This window comes from Plutella xylostella, chromosome 6, assembly GCF_932276165.1.
Source record: "Plutella xylostella chromosome 6, ilPluXylo3.1, whole genome shotgun sequence".
Classification (NCBI taxonomy): Eukaryota; Metazoa; Arthropoda; class Insecta; order Lepidoptera; family Plutellidae; genus Plutella; species Plutella xylostella.
Window position 1 is genome coordinate 2,887,760 of NC_063986.1, and position 20,509 is coordinate 2,908,268.

General features: G+C 35.4%; 1 protein-coding gene across 2 annotated transcripts in view; it reads right to left on the minus strand.

The window, feature by feature from the left end:
• The window catches only part of LOC119694119 (angiotensin-converting enzyme), a 156,482-nt gene that overhangs the window by 105,639 nt on the left and 30,334 nt on the right, over window positions 1-20,509 (minus strand). For both annotated transcript variants that reach the window (XM_038119719.2, XM_048621728.1), the window contains one exon: window positions 20,087-20,140. The gene's annotated coding sequence lies outside the window, so the exon portion shown is untranslated. The remainder of the gene's footprint in view (window positions 1-20,086; window positions 20,141-20,509) is intronic.

Here is a 20,509-nt window from a genome sequence, read left to right on the forward strand (position 1 = left end):
ATTTATGTGTAAATTATTATACGTTTTACTATCTTTTATACTGACAGGGACTGCCTCAGTGAAATATAGTCTCCCTGATATAGTCAAGCGGGAACCAGCTACATAGTGCTGTTGCTAAATTTAATAACTGCACAAGATAAAACGAAAACAGCGAGCGGCGATCGATTCACCGAAGAAATTGCCTTGTTATTTTCTAACTTCGGAAAACCAGCTGCAATTTCGAAGTGTTTTGTTTCGAACTAATCCATCAAGAATTTTACATAATAGGGACTCGGTATGCTCGCGATATGAGTAAAGGCTGATTCACGTAATTATTTAGAAAGACAGAAAGAAAGAAAATAATAATTTTAGTAGTTTTTATTTAGTGCGAGTAGTTACTAATCAGTAGACGTTGCTTGTTTTAAAATATTTGCATATTCTTTAATTAGTTATAATTCTGTTCAGTGAAATCGATTAAATCCGAGTATTGGAAATTATATGAAAATAATTCACAGACAGCCCTTAAAATAATACTTCAAAAGGTTTTTATTTTTAATTAACTGATAGATTAATCGCGGTGAGATATAATTAATCATTCCTAAGCAGTTCATTGATCAAAGTCAGAGAAAAATGTGACGTGCTAATGCTAATCCAATTGGTATCTACTAAAATCTTTGGTAATTTGTAAATTTAATTAGGTACAGTCGGTCAATATCCGACCCTCTGATTGAGGTAATTAAATGACATTTACACAAAAAAATATCAGTATTAGAATCAATTAGAAGTGGGTGATTGTTGGCTCATGAATATTACAATTCTTCTGCGTTGCGTGTTAGTGACAGTACATCTCCAGCCTCTAGACTCACTCCAGTCTTCTAGGGCTTGTTACCGTGGTGAAAAGATTATCCAGTCAGCTGTCGCTACACGGGTTCTTTATAGACATTGATAAACGTCACTTTATATTGATTCGACATAACCACGGCGCTGTGATTGATGAAACGCGCATTAAACGAGTTTATCGACGTCGATAACGCACCCGTGTAGCGGCCGCATATAAGTTTTAGATAAAAACAAACGGCTCAAAAGCAATAGGACATAACAGCAGAACGTGCACTACGTAATATTTTTTATTCGTAGTACGATTTGGCACCACGCCAAGTAGAACATAAACTAAACGACGCAGTAAGCAAAAGAATTTTGTGCGTAAATGCCACAATCGCTCGAGAGTAGCGATAATATTGGTGTTTTGTTTTATATGTTTGGGTATTTCTTATTCTTATAAAAAATACTGTCTTACGTAAGAATCGGCTAGCTGGAAGCACTCATAGTTGTTAGGTATGAATTAAAACAGTAAATCATATTTTTTATCATGCAGGCAAGTTAATTATGCATTAAAATACATAAGCCTTGTATTTATAGATTTCAATATCCCCCCCAAAATGTCACAGCCGTGCGATGTCCGCTCACCGAATTACTCAACAAAATATTTTTCTGGAATTAATTGGTGCTTTTTCATACAAAAAAACATTATATAATCATTTTATATGCAATTAACTTATCACAATACATATATTTCATGTTGTTTAGCTAAGTTACTTTAAACCAAAACCTTTCGTAAAGTTTGTCTGATGTTTTTTTGTCACAGCCGTGGGTCGAAATATTTACACTTGAAAAAAGGGTAGAAGTTTGCGACATGTATCTGCTATAACTATATATTTTTCTGCTATATCAACACTGTATGACCTACCCTTTCTTGGCCGGCATGAATGGTGGAGTGTAAATTAATAATATTTTTTATGTTTTATTTTATAAATTAACACTCTGAACCTGTCCAGACCGTGTTCAAGTTATATAAGGTAAGCTCAACTGTATTGTCAGTTTGTTTTTCGTAATTTATAACTTAAACAATGTACTTACAGATAAAAGTAACAAATTGCAAAAATAATGACGAATTTTAAAATAATGTCAGGCACGGTGCGAAAATGTCACAACCATGGCAGTCACAGCCATAGCTTTTTGAGGCCATGGTCGTGACATGTTTTAACATGTCACATCCATGTCGAACATGGATGTGACGTAACTACCTTATAAAAAAATATATAGTTATTCTGAAGGCACACACTTTAATTTTATTTCTGTGAAAACTTTGATTTGGAATATTGAAAATGAGATTTACGCCATTCAGTCATAAAGTCGAATTTTAAACAAGGAATTTAATTTGTCACAACCATACTTTCACACCTCATTTTCTAACCCTTGCAAAGCCTGTTAAGCTTGATTGAATATATTAAAATTCATTATTTTCAATACACTTTCCAATAACATTAATAAAAAAATATAAAAAAAAAGTTTTAAAAAAATATTTTTTTTTTGTTATTTTTAAGAAATACCCGTTTACTAAATATTTTTCATATGATAAACAAACCAGTTCCCCTTGTTGATTTATTAACTAAAATTAATTATAATGACAGTAAAAGTTGTTTACCTACAGGCTTACATATTTGTGAATTGTTTAATTATTTATATGTGTGTGTGTATATGCTGCTTTTGTTTGTGCCTTACCATAATTTTTCTTTGTAACTGTATACTGTATCTACACTTTCTGTTCGTACCTGAAAATTTTAAAAAAATGATTATTGTAATGTTCATTACGTATTAGTCACATACGAGGTACCGTATCGTCTACATAATACCTAATATACACTTTTGGAATCCGCCCGCTTCTCTTGTGGAACTTGTAGCATCCATAATCATAGTACCCACTGAAAAGAAGAGTTACAACATGCCTTTGTTTGCACTGTCGAAGAGCTATTTCCAAACGCGAGTAAGCTTAGACTAACAATACGAACTAGATGGAGTGTCAGTGCAAAAGAAACGTCTCGACAAATAACACCCAACTTATGTATTTTGAATTATTCGGTTAGAAGATTTCTGACTTTATTCATTGGTACGATGGTTGTAATTATGTTGAACTTAAAACCGGTTTGACGGCAAAAAAATGCGGACAGTTTTTTGTTTTGTTTTTGTATGTGACACACCTTCTTGTAATCCTTCTTCTCAATCTTGTATGTCGTATTGTTAATCTAAGGCAACTTCCAATTCGAGTAAGTAAGTAGAAGTACACACTGCGTGTATATTTGAGGCTGTTAAAACAGATAAAAGATACAAAAGAGTTACGGAAACCCTTTGTGCAGCTTCCAGTAAACAAGGAACTAAAGGGATATATTATAGGGCTGTGGTATGACTTTTCCAAGGAATTTTATCTTCAATTCAATTACCTATTAGCATTATTTTTTACCCAACACATCTATAACGCAAACAAATCGCTAACTGTAATTTTCCATTTATACAACTCGTTACAGCGTCATACGTGACGTTTTTGATATATAATTAATGCATAGTTGATTATGTATAAGTAAGTATTATGTAACTACCGATAAAAATGGATACACGCGTTTCAGATTTAACCCTTATAGCGCACGAATTAAAAGCGGATTCAAAAACAAAGTTTAACATACTATATTTATAATGAATAGCCCGTAGTGTCCTGTGCAAGTAAATATTTATATGTATAATTGTTGCGATTATACTAACATGGCACATTATTATTTATGGAGGCACAAACACAAATGCGTTCACAAAATGATTCGATTATAGCCATTTTAACTGATCGCAGAATTACAATAAAAGCTTATACTTACATATTATTAGTTTGTACAAACCAATAACTAATCGATTATGCGTTCATTAACATCACCACCAACAAAAGCAAGCACATGATTTTCAGAATCATCATATATATTAATTAAAGGTAGTATTTTACAAAAAAATTTACTGTCACAAAATATTGCATCTATTTATTTATTTAAACACTTTATTGTACAAAGAAACATAAATACCTAACAATTGAAAAACACAGTAAAAACATACTGGCGGCATCTACTGCCATTTCACAAAGGCTCACCGAGGAGAAGAAATGGCGAAAGAAACTCCTACAATATCGATAATAGTATCAGTTTGTACTAATCGATTTGTTTGATTATGCGTTCATCAATATCACCACCAACTAAGGTATGTCTCCTTAAATAAGTATACTCTAAGCTGATTTCTTTTATCATCTTTATCCTACCGCTACCTCTACATATAAATACTTAAAATGCGTAAAAACCAAATGTTAATTAAGTGCAATTGAACAACATAGAAGAAACCGGAAGGAAGTCTTTCTAACTTGTATGCAATATGCGTATACAATTATATACATATGTTACTTGTAGGTATTTATTTTATGCACATAATTATATGCAACAGGGGATTATAGTTAGTGAAGTTGCTATTGTTTACGGAACAGTAAAACAGTTTATAGAATCGTTAACAACACACGGTGAAATTAACTGACCAGTCGCTCAGGACGGTTACGCTATATTGACGAAAAACTATACCTTTTTCCACGAGGAAAGACAGCTGATACAAGCAAAAACTTCCCTTATTCGAATGTAATAAGGGTCCTGTCAGATGTCTTTCCCCGTGAAACAAGGTATAACGAACGAGAGCTGTCGTGCAATCGCCACTATTCATACGAGATAGAGTCGTGGCTCGCACAGCAGCGATATGGAACTTTGTTTTTCGACATATACAGGGTGTTGCAAAAAGGGTATACTAACTGAAATCAGAATTTCAAAATTCGCGAAAAATTATATTCATTTTCCATAGAAACTTAGCTGACGTGACTTTTTACTATGAAGAATAAATAAATTTTTTTGCGAATTTTAAAATTCTGATTTCAGTTTTCGCCTTAGATATACCATGCTGCACATGTAGGTTTCGGCTTAGCATACCCTTTTTGCAACACCCTGTAGAGTGACCCCCCCAACCGCACTTTTATAGTTCGCACATGGCCGGAAATTAAACGTCAGAAAAGAGTGGCCGTTTTTGATGGCCACTGTAACAGCCTAACGAGGTGTCTTTATAAACTCAGCCAAGCAGTGCGTGGCATATTGAAAGGGACAAATTATGTCGGTTGTATAGCCAAGTTCTCCAGCCAAACTGATTTATAGAGTTTCATTCCATCTTATATTCATGATTTATCATAATTCAATTTGCAAGCCTGTATTAAACCTGAGATCTATGTTTAATTGTTACAAATAGCTCGTAAGTAACTCTTTTATCCACCAACAAAGGTTGGTTGGAAGAAATTGCTTTTTGGCAATAAGCCTGCCATTGTTTGCTTTCACTGTGTTTTCCAATTGTTATGTATCTATATTTCTGTGTACAATAAAGTGTTAAAATAAATAAATAAATTACATTTAAAAACTCCCTACTAAGTAGGCGAGAGTTACTAGTTTATGTTATGCAGGTATAATTATGTAGTAATCATTGAATGACGTACGAGAGAGACCTAACATAGCCTTTGATGTAAAATTAAGTATAACTGTATACTGTATGTCTGATGGACGCCCAACTTGAAAGTCTAGTATAGACAGCTACCTATACATCTTTCCTTCCCCACACCACGCATCATGAACAGGAAGACCGACATAAACTATCTTATTCTATCTTGTCACGCGCGACATTGATTCTTTGATTCTTTGATGTACTATGACCCTAAAGACAAGCGTCCACCTTCTTCAACGACCTAAGTATCGGACAAAACGGATTTTTATAAATGTATAGAGAAATACCGAAGAATTGGACGCACTTGTGTGAATTTCTCTACGAAGAATACTGATTTCGATGCGTCCGTTGCGTACGACGCCGAATAATGGACACTTACCTTTAATCTGCGTAGTGGTAGTGGGTTGAATCAGAGAGGTGAGTGGTGTTTGGATAGTGTCGTAACCAAGACAGAACACATTGTCTCTTTAGTCGCAAGCTCAAGATACAAGATCTACCTAGTGTGGATTTCCACTGCAATTTGATGGCATCTACCAATTGTCTTCTGTGTAAGGTATAGTGGTTATACAGGGTGTTATGAAAAGGATATTCTAAGCTGGAAAAGGGTGGGAGTGGCGCAGGGGATCATTCCGATCAACTTTTGTATGATACTGTAAAAATACAAAGGGTGAAAAAATATGCTTCTCAAGTTGCTAATTTCTCTGGAAAAGCATATTTTTTGTGTATGTATTAATAAAGTATTAATTATTATTATAGTTTGGCGCTCGTTGTTTAAAATCTAATAAAAGATATCAAAGTATTGTTTCGCTTGCGGTAGAAAGTCTTATTACATGATTCGAATACTGTTCGAATACCTATAAATCTAGAGCAGAATTATTTTATTAAATTGAATTGAGTCTGTAGCTTCGTTATTTACAATTCATTTCCTCGGGTATCTCTTCAATGGAGATAGGAAGGCAGGTATATAGCGGAACATTTTATCTTTGAATACTACAGAAGAAGTGGTTCTTTTTGACATGAATCTGTAGCACTGTTGATACTAAATTCCTTTTTATTATTCTGTTTTTACTCAAAATCTGTTGAGTCGTCCTAAAGTAATGATTGTTTTGAGCCTATTTTCATAGTAGGTAGTTGGAGTGAATAATTAATTAATAGGGGTACAATAGTTTCAATTCTGTACACTTACATATCCTACATTCATGTAAATAAATAACTCTACATTTACCTTATATCATCTGAAAAATTACAGTTATGTTAGGCAATGTACTACGTTGTTCATGTAGCATACAAAATGTACCCGTTTCGTCTGATTTTATAAATAGAATTTATGTTCATCCTTTTTCCTCTCAGCAGTGGTTCTCAACTGTAGGGCAGCGAAGTGGACCAAACGCAACCCCTGATGAGTTCGCTGCAAGCCCTAGTTATTTAGCTCTTTGCACGGAAAATTCATAAAAATATTCCCTTAAAAATCTCTTGCAGCATAAAAAATATTTTTTAAATTAAAATCCCTGAAATTTATTATGACAGCGAGTGGACATCGTTTTAAATACGACGTGGTTTTTATGCATGGCCGTGGTAGGTGCTTAAGAGGTATCTTTGTTGTGCTTGACTCTGTTTTTTTTATAATTAACGAGCTCGGTCACGCGTTACATGTAACAAAACCTTTTTAACGTGTCGTCGGTTATCTCTGGGACTATATTTTTAGTTACAACGAGTATACTACTAATACTTTTTGTGATCCATGGTATTTTTTGACTTAATTCGCCTATCGAATATCCTTTTCATAACACCCTGTATAACCACTATACCTTACACAGAAGACAATTGGTAGATGCCATCAAATTGCAGTGGAAATTCACACTAGGTAGTAGTGTGAATTTCCAGCTGTAGCTACTAAATTCCTTTTTATTATTCTGTTTTTCCTCAAAATCTGTTGAGTTGTTACTTGTTCTAAAGTTATGACTGTTATCAGCCTATTATAATTATAGCTGGAGTGAATCATTAATTAATTAATTATTAGGGGTAGAATAGTTTCAATTAAGTACATGTCATGTAAAAAAATAACTACCTGTACACTTACATCTAAAAAAATATAGTTATGTCAGGCAATGTACCACGTTGTTCATATAGCATACTAAATGTACTCTTTTCGTCTGATTTTATAAATATAATTTATGTTCATCCTTTTTCCTTTCAGCAGTGGTTCTCAACTATAGGGCAGCGAAGTGGACCAAACGCAACCCCTGATGAGATCGCTGCAAGCCCTAGTTATTTAGCTCTTTGCACGGAAAATTCATAAAAATATTTCCTTAAAAATCTCTTGCAGCATAAAAAATATTTTTTAAATGAAAATCCCTGAAATTTATTATGACAGCGAGTGGACATCGTTTTAAATACGACGTGGTTTTTATGCATGGCCGTGGTAGGTGCTTAAGAGGTATCTTTGTTGTGCTTGACTCTGTTTTTTTTATAATTAACGAGCTCGGTCACGCGTTACATGTAACAAAACCTTTTTAACGTGTCGTCGGTTATCTCTGGGACTATATTTTTAGTTACAACGAGTATACTACTAATACTTTTTGTGATCCATGGTATTTTTAGAGTTAATTCGCCCTCTGTATGAGGATCCAGTTTTTCAATCACAATTTAAATATTTCATTGTATGATATTTATTTTTAACTTAAAGTCAAAGTCAAAGTCAATTTTTTTTATTCATCGTACAAATATAAGATTTTCTGATGAACGTCAATTTTTACAAATTACTCTACTTAGGGCCAGTTTTTTGATCCCTAGTTATCTCAACCATTGGTCAAAAATGCCTACCATTAGTTAAAAACCAACGAAATTCGTATGCAGATGTCATGCTTGACACGTGACTTGACTAATGGTTAAAGATGACCACGGATCAACTGGGCCTTAAGCACCTAACTGTAAGTACTTAAGAACTTAGGTATAATAAACATACCACATTAAAATTTCAAGAAAGTAAAGATACAAAACAGAACTTATTCCTTAAACTTAAATAAAACCTATCCACGTTCCGCATTCGATACGAAACCAAGTAGACGCCTTTAAAATACACACATAAGAACTTGCGGTATTCCGCCTGTAACCTGATAACAGGCAGAAGCCTCACAAACACGAGCATTAGATAATAAGCCTTGTCGTCTTGACACCGCTAAAGAAGGGTGACGAGAAGCTTACAAAGTTACATCACACTGTAAAACTTAGAGGCTCCTATTTGCCACGGAAGCCTGAAGCGTAACTTCGCTTTTCGTCATACACGAAGGCTTTGTGTTGACTATGATTTAAAGAGCAAAACGTTTGGCCTCTCAGGTTAAATTCTTAACTTTTGTACTTATATAATACTATGTAAGCAACTAACAATGTTAATTGGTTATATAAGTTAGCCATGTTTAATAATTTGTGACATGTATTGTAAAAAACCTGTTTGATACTGCTTTAAAATAAAATAAATAAAATAACTGAATGGTTAAGTACTTTCAGGGACAAAAATAAATCGTGTGAAATGAATTTCCGTAAGTATCATAGTTTATAAATACATTTATTTTGTACACTTTTAGGGGTAAATCATAGAATAATAAGTCCACCTACGAGTAGGTACATACATAATCGTTATCGTGACATAATTAAAGTTATTAAGTTATTCGAACCTAGAATGTAATGGCAGGGTAGTCAGGTCAACTATCAAGTCACATCAGGAACTTGGAATCGGATTATTAGACTACGTATAATGATGACAGTTACTAAGAGAGAGAGCATAGTATTTCTAGGTCCGATATACATTCTAGGATGACAAAAAAACGCTTACAGCTTGTGTTCGTGAAGCAGAGCCGCAAAAAGGATTATAAACCTTAAGGTTTTCTTTCGAGCATCAGCGCAGGGTGTAGATTACATCGGTTTTATAACGGTTCATATACTTACCTTGTTCTATACGGAAACTATAATCACGCGCAATGAAAAAGTTCCATTCACAAAATTTCGACTCCAAATGCTCGGTTAAATGTACTTCAATGTTGCAGAAAGCGTCATTAAGCTAGCCTTTTCCGTTTAGAAGTAATTTGCTGCTTTTCTCAGTGGAACCTTTTCATTGCCCGTGAGTGTATTATTATTTATCCTTATAACTATTACATTTATTGAATGTGTGAAAAGTTATTACTTTCAGTGGTTTTACCACCTTAATCTCAAGTTCAATCAGGCTTTAATCTAATACTACTTAAGTTAATCAGGCTTAAAATCCTACTTGAACCCCAATCGGATACGAAATATTCGCACGGCCAAGTCAACCTCATTATTTCCCTTAGCGTTTCCTAAGCCGAGTGCAAATCTTAATTAAACGCCCCACTATTTAGCCGTCGATACCTCCGCGTGGGAATTTCTTCGGCTCTCCGAATATGCCGCCGCGACGCAAGCAAATTGTGACGCTGTAAGCGAGCGGTTCGAACGCGGCGGTTCAAACGCTGTTATAGTTACAATACTGACGTCTGATGGTATCTTTACTTTATAGTTTTAGTGCCAATTTCTCCATAGTCGGTTAGAATAACCAGGTATTAGTGGTTGACTTTTGACACATCTGTCAAGTTTTTTATACGTATAATTGATTAAACAAACCCTGATCGGTTAGATAACCGACTATGGAGAAATTGGCACTTAGAACAGTAAACATTTTGAAATAATTGTATAGTATAGATAAATATCTCAAGCAAGTACATTAGTTCCACAGACCACATTGCAAAAACTAAGCAAAAAGCAGCACAAACTGACTTTGTGTTAACTAACCACGTTTCTGGCAGGAAAGTTTCCAAATTGCAGCAGCTCGCTGCACGAATATTTAGGGAACAAAATTTAGGTTCACGTGTGCAATAATTTCCACGCGCCACCGCAAATCGTGCTCTATGACATACGCGAACACGCGCGTACGTGATGTTCCTCCAATAGAGTCAATAGAATCCCGGCTAAATTATTAGGCCCGGGTCTCCTATTTACGCCGCAGGTCGCGTCCAGCGTCACGCCGTAGGCCGCGTCACGATGCTCCCTACGTCTACGCGCCAACGTCGGCGTGTGAGGGAGACCGCATCAGTACATTTCTATAGTGAGCATCGTGACGCGGCCCACGGCGCCACGCTGGACGCGACCTACAGCGAAAATAGGAGACCCAGGCCTTCCTCCAATAGAGTCAATAGAATCCCGGCTATTAGAGAGAACCCTGGCGCATTAGCTCTGACCCACCCGTAATAAGATCTACAAAAACTAGGAGCAACGCCACTAAATCAAATAGCCGTCCCAGTAATGGAATCTTTTCAATTTCATTCACTAGGCCCCGGCCACCGCGGCGCTCTTAGCGATCGATACAAACAACTAATCTCCAACGAAAATTGGGAATCGTAAACCAGGATAATATTACCCATAAACAAGACAAATGGGATTTGTTCATATTTGTTTCCGCGCAAATAGAGGAATTAAGTAACTTTAAATTAATATCGATGAAGGTAACATAATTACTTTTCCGATTTAGAAACGTGCTGCTGTTGAAACATATGAAAGTTATTTCATTGGAGTTATATTTATATGCCCAAAGGTTGAGTCTTTTGACTGTGTATGAACTAAGATTACAAGGGGTAGGTATATAGTATACTTTCTCTCTAAATCGTTTAATTTTTCATGAAAATATGTAAGTAGGTACCTTGCGAGCTTTGCTTCGCATGGGGATTAATTTAAGCTTCAAAATGTCGTTGGTAAAAGCAATCCCTTGACAGATTTCAATCAAGTTTAATTAAAACAAATCTAAACCCTTTTTCTGCATGTACGTAATCAAGTGACTAACTCTACCTAATTAAAAATACATTGTTCTGTTGCTTGATTAAAGTACTTAATTAGCTTTCATCGCGATCCGCAGTAGAATATTGATTGGGCCCACTCGCTGTTACCAAAAACAATGAGATAAACAAAGCTGACTGAGACAATAGAGCAATTGAGTTCAGTATTAACATAGATACCGGCACGCTAGCGGCATAGTAAAAATACAGAAGTAGGCCGACCGTGCCTCAGCGTCAAGCATTTTTAGGTACGTCAGCGGGTCACTATACTCACTATCTAAATCGAAAAACGAACGAAAAAGATTTGTCACTCAATCAGCATGTATTGGGTTGTTTTTATCAGCATGCGGATTTGATCACGCACGCTGTATTACCCTGCACGCGTTTATACAAATATTCATTGTAACGCGTGGAATATGCACGAATCCCGTGTGCGTGATGAAATCCGCTTGATGTTAAAAACAGCCTTACTGGTTACTATCCGGGTCCGTATTTCAAATTGTCTAAGCATATAGCCGTATTCATAAGACGAACTTTCAGTGATTTTAATATTTTCTAAGTTATTCGTTTTGTTCATAGCGTCGCGTCGATATAAGTACAGTATACATCGGCATATAAAAGCGTATCTGTTGATCGACTGTTCTTTCTATACTGCGCGGGCAGGCAATGAAAGTGCATTCATAATTGCATGGGAATAGTCCAATCATTGACGCGCTGAGCTAAATCTCGCGGGATTCTCGCATCGTATCTATCTACATAGCAAAACGTTAAATGAAATTCCTGGACTATAATAGTTTTTATTGAAGTCTGTTTTTTAATCTCATCCCAGATACTAAATTAACAGATTCTGAACGGTTCATCAACAGTCGATTGTCCCGCCAATAGAACGATACGTCACTTAATCGTGGGACAATCGACTGTTGATGAACCGTTCAGAATCTGACAATTTAGTATCTAAGGTGAAAAAACAGACCTTAGTCAATCGACATAAGATAAAGATAAAAGATAAAATACTATTTATTGCACACAAACAGAAACAGTTACACAAACATAGAAAAGAAATAGTACAATCGGCGGCCTTATTACTAAAAGTAATCTCTTCCAGACAACCACATAGAAAGGAAATAGACAATATATATCCCAATACAATATGCTTAAGTTTTTAAACTGAGTTCCGATACTTTCTGAAACTGATGTTGTTTGTTTTATTTATTACGTAATATCACTGAAAGCTTCTTCGCCATGTTTTATCACCTCAGTTGTTCAATAGCTCGGCTCTTTTGCCATAATTTTCGAGGATTTTTAAGTTCATACTCGTATAGGTTATTAGAATAGTGACGAAGAAACATATTCCATTTTTGACATTTGTATAGTATTAAATTACAAGTAGATTTTATCGATTGACAGCTGTCTGTTTACGCTTTGTGTTACAACGTAATAAATCTGATATAATCATTTACACAAATTTTGTATAGTAACACAAATCAGATCTATTTTCGTCCATAAAATTTACCTGAGAGGATCAGTTACAGTTTTAACGATGCTAGGCCAGTAAATTTATATGTCTAGGTCAGTAAATTAATATGTTTAAATTTAGCCTGATTAATTTTAATTTAAAAGGATACACGGCGACACCAACCACAAGATACTCAGTGTATATGTATAGTGTGTATACATCGAAAATACACAGTGGCGACACTGACTTTCAGATGACGGTAGTGTGCATTGACATTAAGTATAAAAAATCATATATCCCATAATGTTGTAACGCTTATCAAAAAGCACAGATATAATATAGGTAGTGTGTGAAGTTTCATCACGACCCATTACGTCCCCACTGCTGGGGCACGGGTCTCCTTCCAATGAAGGAAGGGTTTAGGCCTAGTCCACCACGCTGGCCAAGTGCGGGTTGGTGGACCCCAACACAAGCAAGCTTGTGCTGAGAGAGTTGTCGGGTAAGTGGGCAACCCGACTGTCAGATGTTTTCAAGCCGCCCGAAGGCCTCTGACTAGGCTTAACGACTGCTGCCGAAGCAGCAACCGGGACCCACGGCTTAACGTGCCGTCCGAAGCACGGAAGCGTCCAGAAAAGCACCACTTGAAATTGGTCACCCATCCAATGGCTGACCGTGTCAGTTGTTGCTTAACCTCAGCGATCAGTTACGATCACTGAGGCCCGCTCGACTACGGACGCTTCGTGTAAAGTTTAATAAACATGAAAACGCGCACTTGCAAAATAACGCTTAAAAAAGTAGAAAAAAACTCTTGTGAGTATCATATTCAGAGGAGATCATGGTCCGTGGAATATAAAATTTAAACGGAATTAAAACGAGGGTATATCATTTATCAAAATTAAATTTTGTAAGTACTTTATATTATAAACTAGGTGCTATAAACCGCAAATATTATAATATACCTATAATACAAAGTTCAAAAGAGTAGCACAACCGGCTGAAAATGTAAGCGACGTCCGCATTGTCTGAATAAAATATACTAGGTATTACCTATTTAAAACTTGCAATTCTCAAGAACAAGCTGGCTTCTAAGACAAGGGCGTCATACATAAATAAATACCTCCCGGGAAAAACGTTTTAATGAAGGCCCGGTACAAACCGTTTGAGTTTTCAACTGCGGCCTGTAATCGCCCGCATTCCTATCCGTAGAGGTTTAATGGCGCATCCTCGATGAATATTAAACAACAATACAAGTTATGGATGAAAATTCTAAGCTCCGAATCTATTCCTTTTCCTTTTGTTTTGTGTTTTGAAAGTACGCCGCTTGCATTCATCGCATTGATTTGTCATTAGAGTTTTTAAGAAGTAATTTATTTAAGTACCTACTTACTTATGGAATGGTGGTCAAGGATAGTTTATTTGAGACTGAAGCATATTTTTCAGTCAGTTCATATTTTAATAGTCGACTGCAGGGGTGGCTCCCACGGCCTGGAGGGCTATCACCATAATCTCCACGCGTGGTAGGCAGTTTGGAGATGTTATCATCGATTTAAAACATAGCACAAAAGACCCCAGAAAATACAAAAATATATACCCTGGCTGTAGATCAAACCCAGCACTCTCGGCACAGCAGTAGTTTTAAGCCTACCTATTGAATGGATGGATAAATAGGTGCCATAAATACATTCCTATCGATATAAGGACGCCCTTAAATATTTCATTGAAGTGAGTGAAGAGAAAGCCCTTATTATCTGTCGCATAAATGACAAAGGGTCTAAGAAAGAATGTCGTTTGCATTATTGAGGGCATGGGATGGGATGAGATAGACCGACAATCGACATTTTCGGTGAGGAAAAATGGGAAGTCCATCGAAATAAATGCTGTTGAAATAAATATGGGACGGGACAGCTTCGTAAACGGCGCCTAATTTATAAATTTTATCACTGATTTCTTGACGTCAACCATGAGTTGATAAACGTAATTATATTTGTTAATTTATGTTACGTATGGAAAGCTTATGGAGTACAATGACGACAATTTACAATCTTCTTCTTCCTAACCTTATGCGTTAGAAATATTATCTCAATAATAGAAGGTATTCTCAATCCTGTTCGAATTGTGCAAATTGAATTAACTTGAACAAACTTCAAAGGTTAACCTCAAGTCCAATAAAACTTCAACCGAAACACAAAAGCTAGCTTACTGCGAACAGCGAAACAAATGAAATAATAACAAAATACTAAACCTAGAACTACATAAAGCGGGAAACGGAGGCATGAAAATACCTATGTAGGTATTTAGAATTATTTTATAAAATAGTTTTATTTATAGAGTAAGTGAGTGTACTTTTAGATACCGAACCATAATCCTGTTAAAAAAGTAAAATACATAAATAAGAGTAGTAACAATAATTTTGACTCAGGCCCCAACTGTCCAAACACGTTTTTATTTCACTTATCGTAGAAAATTGGGCTGCTGGCCCAACGGGTTACTTCAATAACACAAAACAATGGATTAGCAATATCTTAAAGAATTACGTTTCTCACATTTTTGGCAGTGTAAATACTTCGCTCCTTGCCAAGAATATGAAGAGAGCCCGGGCGTCGCGGCGGCGCCTACCCATGGAATCCTCAATATAGAAATAGATATCATATTGGGATCGCTGAAAGGGAATACAGGATGCCAGTATGAATATTGTTATGTGTCCGCATTTCTCTCTTATGCACGATTTGCTTAGAAAATGTTGCGGCTTACGCAACTGGCTTTTCTCTGCGTTATCGGGGAATCTGAGGGGCTGGATTGTGGCAGGCGATTTGTCATTATATTATGTTTTTTGTATTCATATTGTAAGTAAATATACTCATGTGTATACTGTCCGTAAACTCGTAGGATATGGTTGATGTTGGTCGCATAAAAATTGTGTATAAATTCAGAATATATTGATACAAGCTAAGTACTACTTAGGAACTAGTTATATTTTTTTAGCATTGATGTTTCATTAGAAAAGAATATCCCATGGAAACACGTGTTAATTAAATTATTTAGTGCGATGACCAAGTCAATATATTTATATAAAACATTAAATATTTTTAAGATTGAGATGCGTGCGTGGATAAGACTTGGTATTACATGGATCTCACAACTTTTTACCGTAGAACAACTGAGTTACGAGACTTGGTTTTTTTTGACAAGTATTGTTTTTGATGGGATCTCATTTCTTTTTGTATTTTGTAGACAGTTCTACTTTTTTTTCTTTTCGGTACCTTCTAGGTATACGTAGGTTTAACTTAGTTTGGTAGGTTGCCTACCTACATAAATCGCAAACTTAAGCTAAAAAACAAGAATCTTTATTTTTGGCTACGTAATGTACGTAATCAATTTTAAACGTAACTTTGATTATTCGTACTGCATCAAATTTCCCTAATTAAATTTCAACCTTAGTTTCCAATACACAAAGGTCATTGTACATTAACAAAATTTGACTATAAGTGGTAGCACTGGTAGCCTGATGTAATTTGTCCGTAGGTAGGTAATCCATCCTTTGCGGATTTAATTTGCATGACGCGAATCTTTTGCTCGATTTGGCAGGGGCACTACCGTGCGCCTATATTTACTTGGGATATGTGATTATGAAATTATTTAAGCAGTTATGTACCTATCTAGAAAACTGAATCAAAATTGAAAAATTTTACTCGAGTTGGTGGGGACACTACAGTGCCCCCAAATATTTTAGATTCGCGTCATGCAAATTAAATCCGCAAAGGATGGATTACCTACCTACGGACAGTAAAATATTTTATTTTTTCCTTGGTTCATACACCAAACACTACTTATATTCCAAATTTGAAGCTTCTATCTCTGCTAGAAGTGCATTAGAATTTTTATGATCGGTGAGTGAGTGAGTGAGTGAGTGAGTCAGTGACAAAATTAAGAAACTTTCACCCGTTATAATTCTAAAACTACTGGTTCAAATTGAATGAAATTTGAAATATACCGTGTCTTTACAATGCCTGCATGGTTATTGAAAATTCAGTCTTCTACTTTTATCCACAACGAAGTTACAGGGGGTCGAAAATGGCCTGAATTGCTTCGAGAAAAGGATGGTACGGCCGTGCCGCGTTTTTGCTCGACTTGGTGGGGACACTGCCGTGCCCCCAGATTACCTCAAAAATTTACATTCAGGTTTAATGGGAATTCGAAACGGTATTTTATAGATAGCCACGCTCAAAATGTTTTAGTTATTATAGTCAGACCGTGGAATGCAAATTTATACATACGTAAAATATTTTCATAAATTCCTAACGTTTAAAACATTTTTTATTTTAAATCTATAAATAAAGAATTAGGTAAGTAATTAAAATAAACACGCACTCACGCCTTGTACTAATGTAGGTACTCCCTTGCGGGGTAGGCAGAGGTGCATTGCTGCACCCACTTTTCGCCAGAGTGTTAAGTTCGTCCCAATGTAATAGGGGGCGAGCCTATTGCCATTTTACGGGCACATCCAAGACCCGAGAACAAATATCTGTGTTTAAACAAATATCTGCCCCAGCCGGGAATCGAACCCGGGACCATCAACTCAGTAGTCAGGGTCACTAACCACTACGCCATTCGGTCGTCATTAAAATAAAATACATAAATTTCATGAAATTAAATTTATATTTACTTTAATTAATAAAAGCAACGGCTATGGATAAAAGGACGATTTTAGATTGGGATTAATTGCAACTTGAGATGATGATCTATCGTCTTGCTGCCTTTTGTTACCAAATGATTGGAAGTCCGTTTTTGTCTCACTATTTTCTTAACAAATACTATGGGTAAAAAGAAGTAGATTATTAAACTTGAAATAACGATAGTACCTACCTAATTATAATTATTTACATTACTCATTAAAAAACAAATATACCGCGAACAGTTTGAAATCTCTGACCACCCCTTCGGGGATTACAGTCGTGAGCATTTGTATGTATGTGTGTTATAATTAACATAAATAGGAAAATGTATAAAGGCTTTTATTTTTTAGAGCGAGTTAAATAAGTTTTTGTTTAAAGACTAAAGCAGATTGCAGAGTGACTATAAAATTTATCATAATAACTACTACTAAAAAGTTAGCTGATAGTAAGTTGCTTTGCATTTTCTAAGAAAATACATTCTTCAACTTATAAACACTTACTTAGTCCTAACTTTTACATTGTGAGTTTCTTGAAGCATACTCGGTAACCTGTGACGTACCTACTTGTAAAATAGTATTCCACAACATTCAATTCAAATAAATATATTTAAAAAGTTCCATTTAGAATGTCTGTATGCACGTTGGAAAAAAAATTAATTACTTGCACCAACGTAGTGTTTTTTTCTCTGTCCACCACCCTACCAGCACGCACTACCACCTACTTACAATTATTAATATTGAAAAATAATCCCATAGGAGCCCATAAATACATAAAATATGCATACTTATTTACTTCGCCGCTGTGTAACAGGTAACTTTATTACTTTAAAAGGTTTAATGTTACCTGATGAAATGAAGTTGGAACATAAATATTAAGTCGCTCAGATTACAATTTGAAAGCTTTTTACTTGATGAACGAAATCATGGTTGGCTTTGAAGGTTCTTTTAGATTAAACCTAATCATACCTTCAAATTTCAGGTGAGTTTCACGGTAAAACGCGAAGGGAAAGAACGCAAATTTAATACGGCCTCTTCTATCATATTTTTTACATATTACAGGCGTTTTTTAATTAAAAATAGCATCACATTTGCTTAAGGAATCCAATAGATAACATTGTATTATTCGGTTCAATGCATTTTACGACACGTATACACTTTAAATTAATTGATATCACCTCATAAAACACGCCCTAATTTCTTTATCGGCCACACACTACGATACATTAACCTGAATATTTAAAGATGTTAAGTAAGTATATCAAAAATATTAAATAGGGCACGTGGTATACCATATTGCTTCACAACGTTCCAGATTTTATATGAACTTACAGATTTATTTTGGGCTTCGTTCCGTATCTTATCAGATGATTACTCAAATTTGTTAAGATAATAAACATGTAAGTTGTCTAGGAATGTTACAAAATACTTTCTTGCGATATGACGCTAATGTTTACACGCATTTTAGTGAAATGAGACTAAGAAGCATGTTTCACAATGTCTGGATAATGACACCTGTGGGATAAAATACACACACACTCTCACTTTCTAAAACATTTTTGTAATTACAGAGAGCGACATCATGTCTTTTATCTTAGGTATGTCTTTTTAGCCATTATCCGTAGGCAGTTTGAAACAAGCCCTTAAAAGAAATGTAGGTATTCAATAAACATTAACTTACAAATTTACATTTGCCATTTTACAATATTATATCACATCTGCTTTCATTAAAAAAATTAAGTTTATTCTATGCACATGATTAATATCACACCATTTTACAATATTTTATTAAATTTGCTTTAATAAAAACATTTAATTATGAAGTTTATTTAATGCACATGATTAGTATCACAAAGGCAGCTCACACGACCGCAGGGCAATCAACGTTTCTTGTGTGCGTAGAAATACACATTGTTCAAACATTTTCGCACTCTAGCTAGTTTACAGTTAATTAGAACAAACCTGCTGACGGACAGATCTTGGCCACTCTCCCTTTACTCAGAATTGTAATCTAAAATCGTTTTAACTTAAAACTTCGTCTAGTGAAACGCCATACCACGACTTTCAGGAGTTTGTGTGCGTTTTTGTCGTAGGTGGCCTAAAAAGTAAAAGAGGCAAGCAAATGCCAATTCTTCTTCTTCTTTTTCATAGCCTTAAACTCTGAAAACACTTACCGAGCAGAGTGACGAGACAGTATCCTCGAGCACACGTTCAATTGGTAGTATAGTAGTGTTCGACCGAGGATACTGTCTCACCACTCTACTCAGTAGGTGCAATCAGGGTATTAGGTGTCCTTATTTAGGGTCGGCTTTGTGCGTCATGTCACGCCATTTTTCCCTATCCTCTATCATATCCTCATTCAACCCACACTCTGACATAATATTTTATTTCCAAATTCCGATTATCAGACTTTTTCCATATCGTACCTGCGACAAGTAGTGAAGCGAACTCGCGATAATCGTAAGATTGCGATCTATTAGGAAGTTGCCTTAGGCCTAAGACACCGTTTCAACTAGTATAAAAATAAAACAACAGGTACTTAAATATAAGAATTATTAGAAATTTTGCCTTTGCATTTACGCGACCTGTGATACAAATCCTTGTAAGATTTCTACGTACTTTATAATAAGTTTCTTTGGCGGCTTTCTTATTTAATTCCTAATTAGTTTACTTCAGCGACCGACTTCGAGGCTTATCCTTCATTTGGGGAAGCCGGCAGATTATAAAATTAATTAAATGGTGTAAATGTTTTACCTTCCGATTTATTCCTCTCGAGATTTCGTTTCCTTCGTCCGTTTGTAGGGGGTCCTGAAACAAGAATAAATAATGACATGATTATTGCTGCTGTAAAAAAGTTGAAAGGCAAAAATTACTATATACCTAATAACCGCAGTTGTACCAGTGGCCGATTATGATAGTCAAAATAATTATGTAAAATGATTTGTTCTAAATTCGACTTACGGTTGGGGCGTGGGGACGCTCTTATTTTAACTTTGTATTAATGTATCTCGAGACTGGGGGGTTTGGTTCACATGGTTTTAGGCAATTTTCGTTGTTAAATACAAAAAGATACCTTTTAACGATACCTTACACGATGGGATAAGTATTATTTTTTCGAATTAAGTTTTCGCTGTATGGGCGGTACAAAATAATTATTTTTTGATAATTTCAAATATT